This window comes from Balearica regulorum, chromosome W (assembly GCF_011004875.1).
Source record: "Balearica regulorum gibbericeps isolate bBalReg1 chromosome W, bBalReg1.pri, whole genome shotgun sequence".
NCBI classification, from domain to species: domain Eukaryota; kingdom Metazoa; phylum Chordata; class Aves; order Gruiformes; family Gruidae; genus Balearica; species Balearica regulorum.
This window is the reverse complement of record NC_046219.1, coordinates 28,687,790-28,704,770: the sequence shown is the minus strand read 5'-3', so window position 1 is coordinate 28,704,770 and position 16,981 is coordinate 28,687,790. Positions and strand designations below refer to the sequence as shown.

Below are 16,981 nucleotides of genomic sequence, written 5' to 3'. Positions count from 1 at the left end.
CTTTGAACACAGAAATAAACAGTTCCGAGGGGAGCCCATAACTCCTGTATCTGAATACATTATAAAAGTCTGAGTCCCATATGCAATTAGTGTCCAAAATAATAAGTTTTCATTTTGATTAGTTTAAGAATACAACAAAATGATTGTTCAGAATTATTCAGAAAGATCTGAATAAGATCTGGGGGTACAAGTGAAAAACATTGGTGCCCAAGTTATCTTTTCCTCCATTCTACCAGTTGGAGGGAAGGGGGCAGCCAGAAATAGACGTATAATGCATATCAACTCCTGGCTACGTGGCTGGTGCCATCGCGAGGGTTATGGCTTTTATGACAACGGGACATTCTTTGACTATAACCTGTTAGGGAGGGGATCCACCCGTCTAGAAGAGGGAAGGGAATCTTTGGCAGCAGGCTGGCCAACTTGGTGAAGCAGGCTTTAAACTGAAGGACTCGGGGAGTGGGGTCCAAAATGGCAAAGGTCATGCCATTGCATACAACTGGGGAATAAGCCAGGGTAATCAGAGCAATGACTGTCCTGGTTCTGGCAAGGATAGAGTTAATTTCACAAGGAGCCAGGACAGGTGAACCAAGCTGGCTGGGGGCTATTCCATACCATGAGACGTCATGCTCACCATAAAAGGGGGCTAGTCGGGCAGGGGCGGGCTTGGCGTGGCTCCAGGATGGGTTGAGCGTCTCCGTCAGTCCTCAGATCCATATATCGTTCTCTGTTATCACCCATTGTGAATGTCTGTTATCAGCACTGTTGTTGATTGTTTCCCTCGCCCTTGCTGTCCCAGTAAACTGCCCTTATCCCAACCCTCGAGGCTTTGCCCTTGTTTTTCCCTTCTCCTCCCCATCCCGCTGGGGAAGGAGTGAGCAAGCGGCACGTGGCACTTAGCTACCGGCTGGGGCTAAACCACGTCAGTCCTTTTTGGTGCCCAACGTGGGGCTTGAGGGGTTGTGATAATGACAAGTCTGACCCAAGTGTGTTAAAACAAAGTTGTTATAAGCATTTATAATGTTATTGAAACAGTCGCTGGTCATAATGATGTTCTGTTTGGTCACATGGCTCTGGTTTGTAAACCCGTGTTTACTCTATGTAATCCCTGCAGCGCTGTTTATCACCTCTGGGAGAGGGGTTCGTGTTCCCATGTTGTTGTATTGTGTGATAATGACTTATGATAAGATATCATTGACAGTCATGGGTCTGAGCTGGTCCGTGTATGTAGCATTTCGGTCAGGCCCGTACCTCAGTCAACATCTTTCAGAATTGATTAATAATTGGACCCAATCTATGGGGAAGACAGGGGGGGATACCTTCTCCCACTCTTTCACCTCCCCTTTTCCCTTCTGGCTGGTTACAACAATTTTTGAGAATGTTGAATACCCTTGGAATGTTCAGGCCAGTATATTCCTATTGCTAGGTCTCCTGCATGCTTTCCAAGTCCTGTCCAGGGTTAGCAAAAATTTTTTCAAGAATACCACCCAGGGATCTTCCCCAAGGCTGAATGGTCAGGGCTGGCATGGCATGTGGGAGAGTATGGGCGGGTATCATCTAGAGACCTTTTCACCCCCGATGGTTTGGAGCTTCACTCCTGAACAACTGCAAGACCCTGATAAAGTGGTAGAATATTTGAAAGGAAAATGCTGTGGGGATTCTAAGGAGATACAACTTACTGTGCTGTGCTGGGCCCTGGCCACAATCTATCAAACACTGCTTGATAGTAGACAGCACCATCCAGAGGGAGAGAGCGGACCCACAGGCACTGCAGCTACCCAAACCCCTGCGACAGGCACTGCAGCTACCCAAACCCCCGCAACAGGCACTGTAGTCGAGCCAAAAGATCAACCCATACCAGTATCAGTCGCCCCTATACACAAAAAGAAATACACAAGGAAATCGGTTCGCTTAGTGAAAGATGATGATGAACCGGGGCCATCACGAGAACAAGAAGAAGAGCCAGAACCAGAAGTGATTACTCGATCCCTGTCCCTGAGTGAGTTGTGAGATATGCGGAAAGATTTCAGCTGCCTTCCAGGGGAGCACATTATTACCTGGCTGCTCCGCTGCTGGGATAACAGGGCCAGTAGCCTGGAACTGGAGGGCAGGGAGGCCAAGCAGCTGGGATCCCTGTCTAGGGAAGGCAACTGGGAAGAAGGCACAGGCCCTCAGCCTCTGGAGGCGCCTCCTGTCAAGTGTGAGGGAAAGGTATCCTTTCAGCGAAGATGTCGTATGTCGGCCAGGCAAGTGGACCACCATGGAGAGAGGTATCCAATATCTGAGGGAATTAGCTGTGCGGGACATGGTTTATTATGACCCGGACAATGCGCAGTTACCCACAGTCCCTGATGAAGTCCAATGTACCCGACCCATGTGGCGGAAGTTTGTACAGAGTGCACCATCATCGTACACCAACTCACTGGCAGTAATCGACTGGAAGAGTGAAGAGGCACCCACAGTGGACGAAGTGGATGGCCGACTCCGGCAATATGAAGAGAGCCTTTCTTCCTCCCTCATCTCAGCTGTGGAGAAACTGTCCCAGGACGTCCGGCAACTCAAAGAGGATATATCTTACTCCCCACCTGCACAGACCCGCATTTCAGCTGTTAGGAGTAAGCATTTTTCTGCTCCGGAGAGGGGATACAGAGCATACGCACCACGAGGTATCCTGTGGTTTTACCTGCGTGACCATGGAGAAGACATGAGAAAATGGGATGGGAAGCCCACCTCAACCCTGCGGGCACGCGTACATGAGCTACAAGGCAAGACAGCTGTAAAAAGGGACTCTTCCAGAAAGAATGCTGCTCCAGTTTCCACCAGGCAGCCCCCCAGACCAAGTGAAAGGCCTGATCGCACTTCTGATCCTCTTGAAGGGACTTCTAAGTCCTTTCTGCAAGAGGTGAGTAGTGACTATGACGAGCAGGATTAGAGGGGCCCTGCCTCCAGCCAGGTGGAGGAAAGGGACAATAGGGTGTATTGGACTGTGTGGATCCAATGGCCTGGTACATCGAACCCACAAGAGTACAAGGCCCTAGTGGACACGGGTGCACAGTGTACCCCAATGCCATCGAACTATGAAGGGGTGGAACCGATATCTGTTTCTGGTGTGACAGGGGGATCCCAACAGTTGACTCTGCTGGAGGCTGAAGTAAGTCTACCTGGGAATGAGTGGCAAAAGCACCCCATTGTGACTGGGCCAGAGGCTCCGTGCATCCTGGGCATAGACTACCTCTGGAAAGGGTATTTCAAAGACCCAAAAGGCTACCGGTGGGCTTTTGGAACAGCTGCCTTAGAAGTGGAGGAAATTGAACCATTGTCTAGTTTGCCTGGTCTCTCGGAGGACCCTTCTGTTGTGGGGTTCCTGTGGGTTGAAGAGCAACAGGTGCCGATTGCTACCACAACTGTGCACCGGCGGCAATACCACACCAACAGAGACTCCCTGGTTCCCATCCACAAGCTAATTCGTCAACTGGAGGGTCAGGGAGTGATCAGCAGAACCCACTCACCCTTTAACAGTCCCATATGGCCAGTGCGAAAGTCCAATGGAGGGTGGAGGCTGACGGTAGACTATCGTGGCCTGAATGAAGTCACACCGCCGATGAGTGCTGCCACGCCAGGCATGCTGGAACTTCAATATGAACTGGAGTCAAAGGCAGCCAAATGGTATGCCACCATTGATATAGATAATGCATTTTTCTCGATCCCTTTGGCAGCAGAGTGCAGGCCACAGTTTGCCTTCACTTGGAGGGGCGTCCAGTACACCTGGAATCGACTGCCCCAGGGGTGGAAACACAGCCCCACCATCTGCCATGGCCTGATCCAGACTGCACTGGAAAAGGGTGAAGCCCCAGAGCACCTGCAATACATTGATGACATCATTGTATGGGGCAACTCAGCAGAGGAAGTTTCTGAGAAAGGGAAGAACATAGTCCAAATCCTGCTGCAGGCTGGCTTTGCCATAAAACAAAGTAAGGTGAAGGGGCCTGCGCAGGAAATCCAGTTTTTAGGAATAAGGTGGCATGATGGGCCACGTTAGATCCCAATGGATATTATCAACAAAATAGCAGCCATGTCTCCACCAACCAACAAAAAGGAGACACAGGCTTTCTTAGGTGTTGTGGGTTTCTGGCAAATGCACATTCCAAATTACAGTCTGATAGTAAGCCCTCTCTACCACGTAACCTGGAAGAAGAATGATTTCAAACGGGGCCCTGAGCAACGACAAGCTTTTGAACAAATGAAACAAGAAATAGTTCATGCTGTAGCTCTTGGGCCAGTCCGGGCAGGACCAGATGTAAAGACTGTGCTCTACACCGCAGCCGGGGAGAATGGCCCTACCTCGGGTCTCTGGCAGAAAGCACCAGGGGAGACTCGAGGTCAACCCCTGGGGTTTTGGAGTCGGGGATACAGGGGATCCAAGGCCCGCTACACTCCAACGGAAAAGGAGATATTGGCAGCCTACGAAGGGGTTCAAGATGCTTCAGAGGTGATTGGCACTGAAGCACAGCTCCTCCTGGCACCCCGACTGCCAGTGCTGGGCTGGATGTTCAAAGGGAGGGCCCCTTCTACACATCATGCAACCGATGCTACGTGGAGGAAGTGTGTTTCACTGATCATACAACGGGCTAGAATAGGAAGCCCCAGTCATCCAGGAATTCTGGAAGTGATCACAGACTGGCCAGAAGGGAAAGATTTCGGAATGTTGCCAGAGGAGGAGGTGACACGTGCTGAAGAAGCCCCACCGTATAATAAACTAACAGAAGATGAGAAGCCATATGCCCTCTTCACTGATGGGTCCTGTCGCATCGTGGGAAAGCATCGAAGGTGGAAGGCCGCTGTATGGAGACCTACAGGGCGAGTTGCAGAAGCTGCTGAAGGGGAAGGTGAATCGAGCCAGTTTGCAGAGGTGAAAGCCATCCAGCTGGCTTTAGATATTGCTGAAAGAGAAAAGTGGCCAACGCTGTACCTCTATACTGACTCATGGATGGTGGCCAATGCCCTGTGGGGGTGGTTACAGCAATGGAAGCAGAGCAACTGGCAATGCAGAGGCAAACCCATCTGGGCTGCCAAATTATGGGAAGATATTGCTGCCCAGCAAGAGAAGCTGGTTGTAAAGGTACGTCATGTAGATGCCCACGTACCCAAGAGATGGGCCACTGAGGAACATCAGAACAACCAGCAGGTAGATCAGGCTGCCAAGATTGAAGTGGCCCAGGTGGATTTGGACTGGCAGCATAAGGGTGAATTATTTATAGCTCGGTGGGCCCATGACACCTCAGGTCATCAAGGAAGAGATGCGACATATAGATGGGCACGTGATCGAGGGGTGGACTTGAGCATGGACGCCATCTCACAGGTCATCCATCAATGTGAAACATGCGCCGCAATCAAGCAAGCCAAGCGGGTAAAGCCTCTGTGGTATGGAGGCCGATGGTTGAAATAATATAAATATGGGGAAGCATGGCAGATTGACTACATCATGCTCCCACAGTCCTGCCAAGGCAAGCGCTATGTTCTTACAATGGTGGAAGCAACCACTGGATGGCTGGAAACATAGCCTGTGCCCCATGCCACTATCCTGGGCCTTGAAAAGCAAGTCCTGTGGTGACATGGCACCCCAGAGAGAATTGAGTCAGACAACGGGACTCATTTTCAGAACAACCTCATAGACACCTGGGCCAACGAGCATGGCATTGAGTGGGTGTATCACATCCCCTATCATGCACCAGCCTCTGGGAAAATGGAAAGGTACAATGGACTGCTAAAAACTACCCTGAGAGCAATGGGTGGTGGGAACCTCAAACATTGGGATACACATCTAGCAAAGGCCACCTGGTTAGTTAACACTAGGGGATCCGCCAATCGAGCTGGCCCTGCCCAATCAAAGTTTCCACGCCCAGTAGAAGGGGATAAAGTTTCTGTAGTGCGCATGAAAAATATGTTGGGTAAAACAGTTTGGGTTATCCCTGCTTCAGGCAAAGGCAAGCCCATCTGCGGGATTGCTTTTGCTCAGGGACCTGGATGCACTTGGTGGGTAATGTGAAAGGATGGGGAAGTCTAGTGTGTACCCCAAGGGGATTTGATTTTGGGTGAGAATAGCCCATAAATTAAATTGCATGAGGTTAATAGCGATATACTGTATCAACGGTATGACCATAAGAACCACCCAAAACTAATGAAGGATGGATTTTGAAACTGAACAAAGTGCCACGATGATGGAACTAGAACTGACTTCAGCAACTGGTGCCCAGGAACTTCATTGAAAATCACATCTTTGACACCCAGACTGTGAGCATGGACCATACCAGATACACTGGCTGTGAAAACTCCGGATGCAGCATGCAACAATCCAGCAGCATGCACCATTGCTCCTGCCCTGAGAGACTGTAATCGTAGATGGAACCCAAAGCCATGGACTAAATGAACTTGACGGACATTTTAGAGCAATAGCCCATAGAGTAAGGCAATGAGATCTGTAAAATAATCTGGGCATGACGTAGATGGTATGGAATAAGGGGTGGATAATGTCCTGGTTCTGGCAAGGATAGAGTTAATTTCCCAAGGAGCCAGGACAGGTGAGCCAAGCTGGCCAGGGGGCTATTCCATACCATGTGACATCATGCTCACCATAAAAGGGGGCCAGTCGGGCAGGGGCGGGTTCGGCGTGTCGGCGTGGCTCCAGGACGGGTCGAGCGTCCGGTCGGTCGGTCGTCTGATCGGTAAATCGTTCTCTGTTATCACCCATTGTGAATGTCTGTTATCAGCACTGTTGTTGATTGTTTTCCCTCTCCCTTGCTGTCCCAGTAAACTGCCCTTATCCCAACCCTCGAGGCTTTGCCGTTGTTTTTCCGTTCTCTTCCCCGTCCCGCTGGGGAAGGAGTGAGCGAGCGGCGTGTGGCACTTAGCTACCGGCTGGGGCTAAACCACGTCACCTTCCCCCATCTAAAATCGCGAATGTGAAACCCTATCCATTGCCGCTGGGAGCGAGGGAGGGAATCGCTCTGGTGATAAGAGATCTGCAGGAGCAGGGGGTAATTATTCAAACTCACTCCTCTTATAACTCTCCAGTGTGGCTAGTTTGCAATCCGAATGGTAAGTGGCGGCTAACGATCGATTATCGACGCTTAAACGCAGGCACTAGTCCCCTGACAGCAGCCGTGCCTAATATAGCCGAACTGATTGTCACCATACAGGAACAGTCCCATAAAATTTTAGCCACCATTCATGTAAAAGACATTTTTTTCATGGTTCCTTTACAGGAAGGTGATAGAGATAGATTTGCATTTACATGGGAAGGTATACAATATACCTTTACTCGTTTACCCCAAGGATATCGGCACTCGCCTACCTTGGCGCACCATGCCCTGGCACAAGCACTGTCAGAAATCACCCCTGAGGAGGGAGTTAAAACCTACCAATACATTGATGATATATTGGTGGGGGGGTCCAATGCCACTGCAGTGGGAGAAACCCAAAAGAAAATAATCACTCACCTGGAAAGTTTAGAACTTCAGGTTCCAACAGAAAAGATACAACTCCCCTCCCCTGAGGTGAAGTTCTTAGGTATATGGTGGAAAGGAGGAGCAATGTGTATTCCCCTCGAAACCTTGGCTACTTTAGAACAGATAAAAATCCCAGAAAACAAAAAGGAGCTGCAACATACCCTAGGCTTGCTGGTATTCTGGAGGAAACATATTCTGGATTTTTCTATCACAGCTCGTCCCCTGTATGATTTAACACGCAAAAAAGCTACCTGGGATTGGACTCCTATTCATGAGGAAGCCCTAAAATTACTAGTGTTTGAAGCAGGAGCATATCAAGCTTTGGGTCCAATACACCCGACAGATCCACTCCAAATTGAATGGGGTTTTGCAATTCATGAGGCGTCTACACACATATGGCAGCGCGGACCGGAGGGTCCGACCCGCCCCATTGGGTTTTATTCACGCAGCTTAAAAGATGCAGAAAAGCCATACTCAGTCTGGGAAAAGAGTCTTTTTGTGGTCAGTCTGTAACCATAGGATAGGGGCCATGAAACAGAAACTATAGAATCAGGTTGAGATAATTAGTCTGTAACCAGGGTAATAGGTAATGAAGCTAACTGACCATGGCAAGGTACAATGCTGCTATGTTCTGTGTACAGTCCCTCCCAAACCGAACAACAGGTTTGGAGATATTAATCTTATGAAGTAAGTTGCTATGGACAGGTGCACCCACAGCAAGGATACTGCGCATGCCCACAAGAAGAGAGTCACCCAGTGGACACGGGTGCGAGACCACTGAAGACCACCAGAGACCCTTGAGGACCACCGACTCAAATCACTGAGCATGCGTGACAGGGAGGAGAATAAGGAAATGGATTCTAAGAAATGATTATCATAGGACTGCCCTTCCTGAGAAAGATGATGGATATGTATGTTTTGATCCTACATAACCTGTGTGTCGGTGATCACCTGGCATGCACGTTGGGTGGAGCTATCCCCCGTGCATCCAGCGCTGCAATAAAGAATGCCTGCCTTTTAACACTACATTGGTGTTACGAGGTTTATTCCCGGGTTTCGGTGACAGCTTTTGGCGACCCAGATGGGACCCTGCTTTTGAACTTCGACGGATCCATGGGATCGCAGGACCTCCAGCCGGCACCGGGGAGTTCTCGGGGAGAACCTCCGATCCCCGGACCGAAGAGCTCTGAGCAAGACCCCTGGGAGAGGTAAAGGCATTCTTATTTGATCTGAATATTTGTATGAATTGAAGGCCTTATTCAAGGAGCCCCGTGGCTCTCACCACAGTGGCGGGACAGGCCCGCACTGGGACAGGCCCACATTGGGACAGGCCTGCACCAGGAGCACAGGAGGCCTGCTCGTAAGGCGCGGTGAAAGCTGCGCAGAGTTGGGCTGGGGAGACGTCTCAGGTAAAAGTCTCTGCTAGGCGAAAGCCTGTGGAGCAGGGCCCACCGGGGAGGGGAAGCCTCCAAGATTGGGATTTCTGGTGGTAGCAGAAATCCCTGGGATTTCCGGTGGCAGGGGAAATCCCTGAGGGAGCGCTAACACGGGTTGGGGTCCCTCTGACTAAGTGCTTGTGACAGTGCACAATCACAACCACTAAGTCCCTGGGAGATGGGTACTTTTCCGAGTAAGAAACCAATCCCACGAAAAACACCACTGGGATGTGTTTTGGAACATTGGAAAGATCTGGGAAAAATTGATCCTTTGACTCGGAAACAATTGATTGAATATTGTAATCATTGGTGGCCACCGTATACTTTAGAGAGTGGGGAAAAGTGGCCGGAGAATGGGACATTGCAGTATAACACAATTTTGCAATTGATGCTATTTTGTAAAAGAGGGAAGGTAAATGGAATGAACTGGCATATGTAGATTTGTTTTTCACACTGCGAAATCATCTGGAATGGCAAAGGCAATGTGAATTGGTTTCACCTAGTTCTGTGGTAATGGCATTAAAGGGGCAGGAACCTGATAAGAATTTGGAAAAGGTTGCTCAGCTTGTGATATTGGTAAATGGTGGTTTAAATGTGAATTTGAAAATGATGATGTTGAATTATTGGTTGCACCTCGCAGAAGGTTAGGAAATGATCAAGGGGATCAAAATCTGGGGGCCAATAATGCTTCCGCCCCTCCTGAGGAAGGGGAGACGGAAGGATTCAGCCCGATTGCTGGGAGGACAAGGGGAAGAGGGGGAGGAGATGGATTAACTCCCCTCCAGGCCCCTCTTCGACAGGCGGTTGGTAATGAGGGTCCGGTAATGGTAAAAGTTCCCTTCTCAATAAATGATTTAAGAGCATGGAAAGAAACTGCGGGCACTTACAGGGATGATCCCGAAAGAGTTGCCAAAGTAGTTGAAACAATAATCAGAACCCAAAACCCCAATTGGGAGGATTTGCAAGTAATATTGGATACTTTGTTGGAAGACACTGAAAAGAAAATGGTATTGAATATGGCCAGAAAACAAGTGGAAGGAGCTCATGCTAATGGGATTATACAAGGGACAGTGGACCAGAATTTTCCATCCACAAACCCTGAGTGGGACCCTAATCAGCCGGGGCCCAGAGGGATGCTGACTAGATATCAGAAGTGGATTTTGTTTGGTGTTAGACATGCAATGCCAAAAGCAATTAATTGGTCTAAACTTTATGAAGTGAGACAAGAATTGAATGAGTCCCCTTCAGCCTTTATGGAAAGACTGAAGGTGACTGCTAGAAAATATACTAATTTGGACCCAGAGAAGAAAAAAAACCACAAAGAAAACCATAAGCAAACAAACAAAAAACACCACAGAAGAAGCTATACAATTGGCCTCTGTATTTATGGGACAATCAGCCCTAGAAAAAACTCCAGAAATTGGAAGGAGCTGAGTCCAGAGACTTAGGTAAAATGCTTGAAGTAGCCTGGGCTGTGTATAACAACAGAGAAAAAGAAAAAGAAGTCAGACAAATGCAAAGGGATGGAAAATTCTGGCAATCTTGACTGAGAATAATAAACATGTAAAGCAAAACTCAGCTATAAATCAGCAGAGGGAGTTGGTGCGACGGGGCGAAAAGAGAACTGGCCTTTCTTGAAACTGTTAAAATTTAAGCTGGAAAAACAGTGGGTAACACATCAATTTTTGTACATGCCTGAATGTCTGTTGCCTTTATTGGGATGAGATTTATTAAGCAAATTAGATGCACAAATAATTTCTAAAGATGGAGAAATCAGATTACTGATTAATACCAAAATCAAAGCCATAGAGGCAAGAGTGTTTATGTTACAGGATTCCTCCAAGGAGGAACAGATTTCAGAAGTGGTGGACAATGCAGTAACCCCTTTGGTATGGACAAGTGAAGTTCCAGGACGATCCAAACTGGCAGAACCAGCAAAGGTGACTTTTTAAAACCTGGAGCCAAGTTGGTAAGACAAAAACAGTATCCTATTAAGTGGGAGGCTCAGAAGGGATTAGAGCAATTAATTACAAAATTTTTAGAGTATGGGCTGTTAGTAGAATGTGAATCAGAATACACTACCCCTATATTACCAGTAAGGAAATCAGGAGGTAAGGAATACCGATTGGTTCAGGATCTGAGGGCCGTAAATCAAATAGTTCAAGATATACACCCAGTAGTGGCCAATCCATACACTTTACTGACCTCTTTGAAGGAGGAACATAAATGGTTTACTGTACTGGATTTAAAGGATGCCGCCTTCTGCATACCTCTGGATACAAAAAGTCAAAGCATATTTGCTTTTGAATGGGAAAGTCCTGCTACAGGACGAAAAACGCAACTAACGTGGACTGTGCTTCCACAAGGATTTAAAATTAGCCCTACAATATTTGGAAACCAATTGGCAAAGGAATTAGAAATGTGGAAGAAACAGAATCAAGGAGAAGGTATACTATTGCAGTATGAAGATGACATCCTGATAGCAGCAGAAAGCAAAGAAACATGTTTTGAAATGACCATCAGTTTATTGAATTTCCTGGGCCAAGGAGGATACAGAGTCTCCAGAAACAAGGCCCAGATAGGGAAAGAAGCAGTGATTTATTTGGGATTTGAGATATCTCAAGGACAGAGACAATTGGGAAATGAAAGAAAACAAGCCATTTGTCAGATCCCCGAACCTAACAGTCCAAAGGAGCTGAGAGCCTTTTTGGGAATGATTGGATGGTGCCGACTCTGGATTTTAAATTATGGACTGTATGTGAAACCCCTATATGAAGCCCTGAAGGAATCCAAAGACCAATACTTGGCTTGGACACCTGAATGCCATAAATCATTTAAAGAACTCAAAAAGGCATTGATGATGGCCCCTGCATTGGGTTTACCTGATCTAACCAAACCTTTTGAGCTGTTTGTGCATGAAAGGCAACATCTGGCCCTTGGAGTGCTGGCGCAACGGCTGGGATCCTGGAAGCGACCGGTGGGGTACTTCTCCAAACATCTTGACACCGTGAGTAAAGGATGGCCGGGATGTTTGCGTGCCGTGGCAGCAACGGTGCTGCTGATTCAGGAAGCCCGAAAATTGACTATGGGCCAAAAGATAGTGGTATATGTACCGCATATGGTAATAACTGTCTTAGAACAAAAGGGGGGTCACTGGTTATCCCCTAGCAGAATGTTGAAATATCAGGTTGTCCTATTGGAACAAGATGATGTGGAATTAAAAACCACAGCAATCGTAAATCCAGCAATGTTCCTGTCAACTGAGAATCCTACTGAGAAATTGGAACATGATTGCCTGCTAACCACTGAACAAGTTTATTCCAGCAGACCGGACCTGAAGGACGAACCCTTGAAGAATCCTGATCTGGAACTGTTCACGGATGGAAGCAGTTTTGTGCAAGCAGGAAGGCGAATGGCCGGGTATGCTGTTGTCACCACCGACAAGATATTGGAGTCAGGGACACTACCTGCAAATACATCAGCACAGAAAGCAGAATTGGTGGCGCTAAAGCAGGCTTTATGGATGCCAGAAGGGAAAAGAGTAAACATATGGACTGATTCCAAATATGCATTTGATGTGATCCATGCTCATGGAGCTATCTGGAAAGAAAGAGGGCTGTTATCAGCCCAAGGATCACCTATAAGACATAAGGAGGAAGTCCTTCAACTCCTGCAAGATGTACAGAAACCGAAGGAAGTGGCTGTAATGCATTGCAAGGCTCATCAATTTGGTCAGACAGCTGTAAATATAGGTAATCGGTTGGCGGATAAAGCTGCAAAGGAGGCTGCAGAACAAGGTATCTTTGCACTAGTACCAGTAAAACAGATGAAAATTCCAAATTTAACAGCAAGGTACAGTAAACTAGATGAACAATTGGCAGAGCACTTAAAGGCATCCCAAAATGCAGAAGGATGGTGGGTAACACCAGAAAATCAGGTAATAGTGACCCCAGAAGTTATGTTAGAACTTGCAAAAGAGAAACATGAGCAGACACATTGGGGTGTAGATGCTATGGTTACAAGTTTAAGAACATCTGTAATGTGTCTAGGATAGGAAAATATGAGTGGAAGTATTGAAAAGTTATTATTTCAAAACTTCCAAAGGGGGGAAATGTAACCGTAGGATAGGGGCCATGAAACAGAAACTATAGAATCAGGTTGAGATAATTAGTGTGTAACCAAGGTAATACGTAATGAAGCTAACTGACCATGGCAAGGTACAATGCGGCTATGTTCCATGTACAGTCCCTCCCAAACCGAACAATAGGTTTGGAGATATTAATCTTATGAAGTAAGTTGCTATGGACAGGTGCACCCACAACAATGATACTGCGCATGCCCGCAAGAAGAGGGTCACCCAGCGGACAGGGGTGCGAGACCACTGAAGACCACCAGAGACCCCTTGAGGACCACCGACTCAAATCACTGAGCATGCGTGACGGGGAGGAGAATATGGAAATGGACTCTAAGAAGTGATTATCATAGGACTGCCTTTTCTTGGAAAAACGATGAATATGTATGTTTTGATCCTACATAACCTGTGTGTTGGTGATCACCTGGCATGCACGTTGGGTGGAGCTATCCCCCGTGCATCCAGCGCTGCAATAAAGAATGCCTGCCTTTTAACAGTACATTGGTGTTACGAGGTTTATTCCCGGATTTCGGTGACACTGCCACCACCAATATTACCAGGGGTTCAAAGAATGCTTCCTAACATTTTTCCAGCTGAAATCTCTGGCCCTTAAAGAATGGAAAACGTATGTCAGAAATGAAGTCACTAATCACAGTGTTACTAAGCATAAAAACAGTTCCCATGCCAATATCATCTCAATATTTTCTCAAATTTCCTGGACCCTACATTGCATTGAACCTAAATGGTCATTGCTGTCATACTGAAACGTAGGCAAGCATGGGTCTTCATTACGGAATTCAGAGCAGACGGCACTGAGGCGACTATCACGGGACAAGAGGAACATTAAAAAAACAGACCAAACCACATGTTGGCTTAGCCATCATTTCCAAGAGGATACATCAAAAAACAAACTTCTGCACACTAGACTGGAAAGGGCACAGATTCAGTATCACTGAGCCAGCCAACATCATTTTCAGGCTGATGTGGTTTAGGCCCAGCCGGCAGCTGAACACCACGCCACTGCTCGCTCACCCCTCCCCCGGCGGGATGGGGAGGAGAAGGGAAAAACAAAAGGCAAAGCCTCGAGGGTTGGGATAAGGACAGTTTACTGGGACAGCAAGGGAGAGGGAAACAATCAACAACAGTAGTGATAACAGATATTCACAATGGGTGATAACAGAAAGCAAATTACTGATCCAATACCACCCCCACTGATGTTCAGCCCCTCCTGGAGCCACGCCACACCCACCCCTCACCCAACTAGCCCCCTTTTAAGGTGAGCATGATGTCACATGGTATGGAATAGCCCCCTGGCCAGCTTGGCTCACCTGTCCTGGCTCCTTGCGAAAATTAAGTCTATCCTAGCCAGAACCAGGACACAGGCTCATTAAAAGAAGGGCATCTGAACAGTTTCCTTCAAAGCTAGCACAGAATAGGTTGAACTTTCAGAAAGTAGTGCCTACCATGAATAATCAGCAAGGTTTGAACCAGGGGTCCCATTGGCTTTGACCCATGTGTTCTCTTTTCATGCCTTAAAAAAATATTCTAACTTTTAAAAGATCCTTTATGCTGCATATATTTTCACTTGAATGTTGTAAAATTTTTGTCTGTGTGTATCACTCCTTGGTTCTTGTCAGATTTCCTCCATATGTGGGTGCAAATGAAAGATTAACATTTCAGGGATTTCCTGGTAAAAGCCAGCAATAACAGCCTGGTAAACAGCTTTACTGTCCTCGGGTTCTAAATCACTGATTTCTCCTGTGAAGCTTATCAGTATGTTTTGAACTTCTTGCAACTTAAGGCAGACAACATTGTAACCGATGTGTTTAACTTTTTAACCATGGTGATGGGATCAAGATGAGATTATTAGCAATAGTAGGGAATGAGAAAAATATTTTAGGAATGAGGACCTGAGAGCTTGGTGGTACCATGGAACTGATAAACTGTGTGGTTGGTACATGAGCCAAATAATATTTCATTTTCTGTCAAAATCATGTCCTTTGAGTGAACTTTGTTCATTATAATCTCATTATAATACCAAAACACACCTCCATGCTAAAAGCTACCCACCTCCAAGGTACGACCACCCCTCACTGGGCATGCTCTCTGAATTTCTTTAAGTATGTAGCTTTAAAAGCAAAGCGAGAAAGTTTTACACCAATCATAATGAAGTAACTATGTAACTATGTGATGTAATTGTAACCATGTGTGTATTGAGAATATAAATATGTGCATGTTCGTAGGCTAGGTATGCACGTTGGGTGGAACTATCCCCCGTGCATCCAGCGCTGCAATAAAGAATGCCTGCCTTTTAACACTACATTGGTGTTACGAGGTTTATTCCCGGATTTCGGTGACAGTTTCTGGTGACCCAGATGGGACCCTGCTTTTGAACCTCGACGGATCCGTGGGATCGCAGGACCTCCAGCCGGCACCGGGGAATTCTCGGGGAGAACCTCCGATCCCCGGACCGAAGAGCTCTGAGCAAGACCCCTGGGAAAGGTAAAGGCATTCTTATTTGATTTGAATATTTGTTCAAGGAGCCCCGTGGCTCTCCGGGACAGGCCCACATTGGGACAGGCCCGCATTGGGACAGGCCCACACTAGGTTTAAGGAGCCCCGTGGCTCTACGGGACAGGCCCACATTGGGACAGGCCCGCACCGGGACAGGTAGGAGCACAGGAGGCCTGCTCGTAAGGCGCGGTGAAAGCTGCGCAGAGTTGGGCTGAGGAGACGTCTCAGGTAAAAGTCTCTGCTAGGCGAAAGCCTGTGGAGCAGGGCCCGGAGGGGAGGGGAAGCCTCCAAGATTGGGATTTCTGGTGGTAGCAGAAATCCCCGGGATTTCCAGCGGCAAGGGAAATCCCTGAGGGAGCTCTAACGTGGGTTGGGGTCCCTCTGACTAGTGCTTGTGATAGTGCACAATCACAACCACTGAGTCCTTGAGAGATGGGTACTTTTCCGAGTAAGAAATCAATCCCACGAAAAACACCACTGGGATGTATTTTGGAACATTGGAAAGATCTGGGAAACATTGATCCTTTGACTCGGAAACAGTTGATTGAATATTGTAATCACTGGTGGCCACTGTATAGTTTAGAGAATGGGGAAAAGTGGCCGGAAAACGGGACGTTGCAGTATAACACAATTTTGCAACTAATGTTATTTTGTAAAAGGGAAGGTAAATGGAATGAAATGGCATATGTGGATTTGTTTTTCACACTGCGAAATCATCCGGAATGGCAAAGGCAATGTGAATTGGTTTCATCTAGTTCTGCGATAATGGCATTAAAGGGGCAGGAGCCTGATAAAGATTTAAAAACAGGTTGCTCATCTTGTGATATTGGTAAACAATGTTTTAAATGTGAATTTGAAGATGATGATGTTGAACTGTTAGTTGCACCTCGCGGAAGGTTAGGAAATGATCAAGGGGATCAAAATCTGGGGGCCAATAATGCTTCCGCCCCTCCTGTGGAAGGGGAGGCAGAAGGATTCAGCCCAATTGCTGGGAGAACAAGGGGAAGAGGGGGAGGAAACGGATTAACTCTCCTCCAGGCCCCTCTTCGACAGGCTGTTGGCAACGAGGGTCCGGTAATGGTGAAGGTCCCCTTCTCCATAACCGATTTAAGAGCATGGAAAGGAACTGCAGGCACCTATCAGGATGACCCAGAAAGAGTTGCCAAAGTAATGGAAACAATAATTAGAACCCAAAACCCCGATTGGGAGGATTTGCAAGTAATATTGCATACATTATTGGAAGACACTGAAAAGAAAATGGTATTAAACACAGCCCGAAAACAAGTAGAAAGTGCCCATGCTAATGGGATTATACAAGGACCAGTGGACCAGAATTTTCCATCCACAAACCCTAAATGGGACCCTAATCAGCCGGGGCCCAGAAGAATGTTGATTAG

The 16,981-nt window shown here is 47.2% G+C and overlaps 1 protein-coding gene and 2 long non-coding RNA genes across 5 annotated transcripts in view; 1 reads left to right on the top strand and 2 right to left on the bottom strand.

Annotated features, from left to right (window-relative positions):
* Nucleotides 1–16,981, bottom strand: part of LOC142599156 (3-hydroxy-3-methylglutaryl-coenzyme A reductase-like) — a 695,832-nt gene that overhangs the window by 85,481 nt on the left and 593,370 nt on the right. The gene's annotated exons all lie outside the window — the stretch shown is intronic.
* LOC142599217 (uncharacterized) overlaps nucleotides 1–16,981 on the bottom strand; it is a 544,015-nt gene that overhangs the window by 74,931 nt on the left and 452,103 nt on the right. The gene's annotated exons all lie outside the window — the stretch shown is intronic.
* Nucleotides 1–16,981, top strand: part of LOC142599269 (uncharacterized) — a 543,147-nt gene that overhangs the window by 218,704 nt on the left and 307,462 nt on the right. The gene's annotated exons all lie outside the window — the stretch shown is intronic.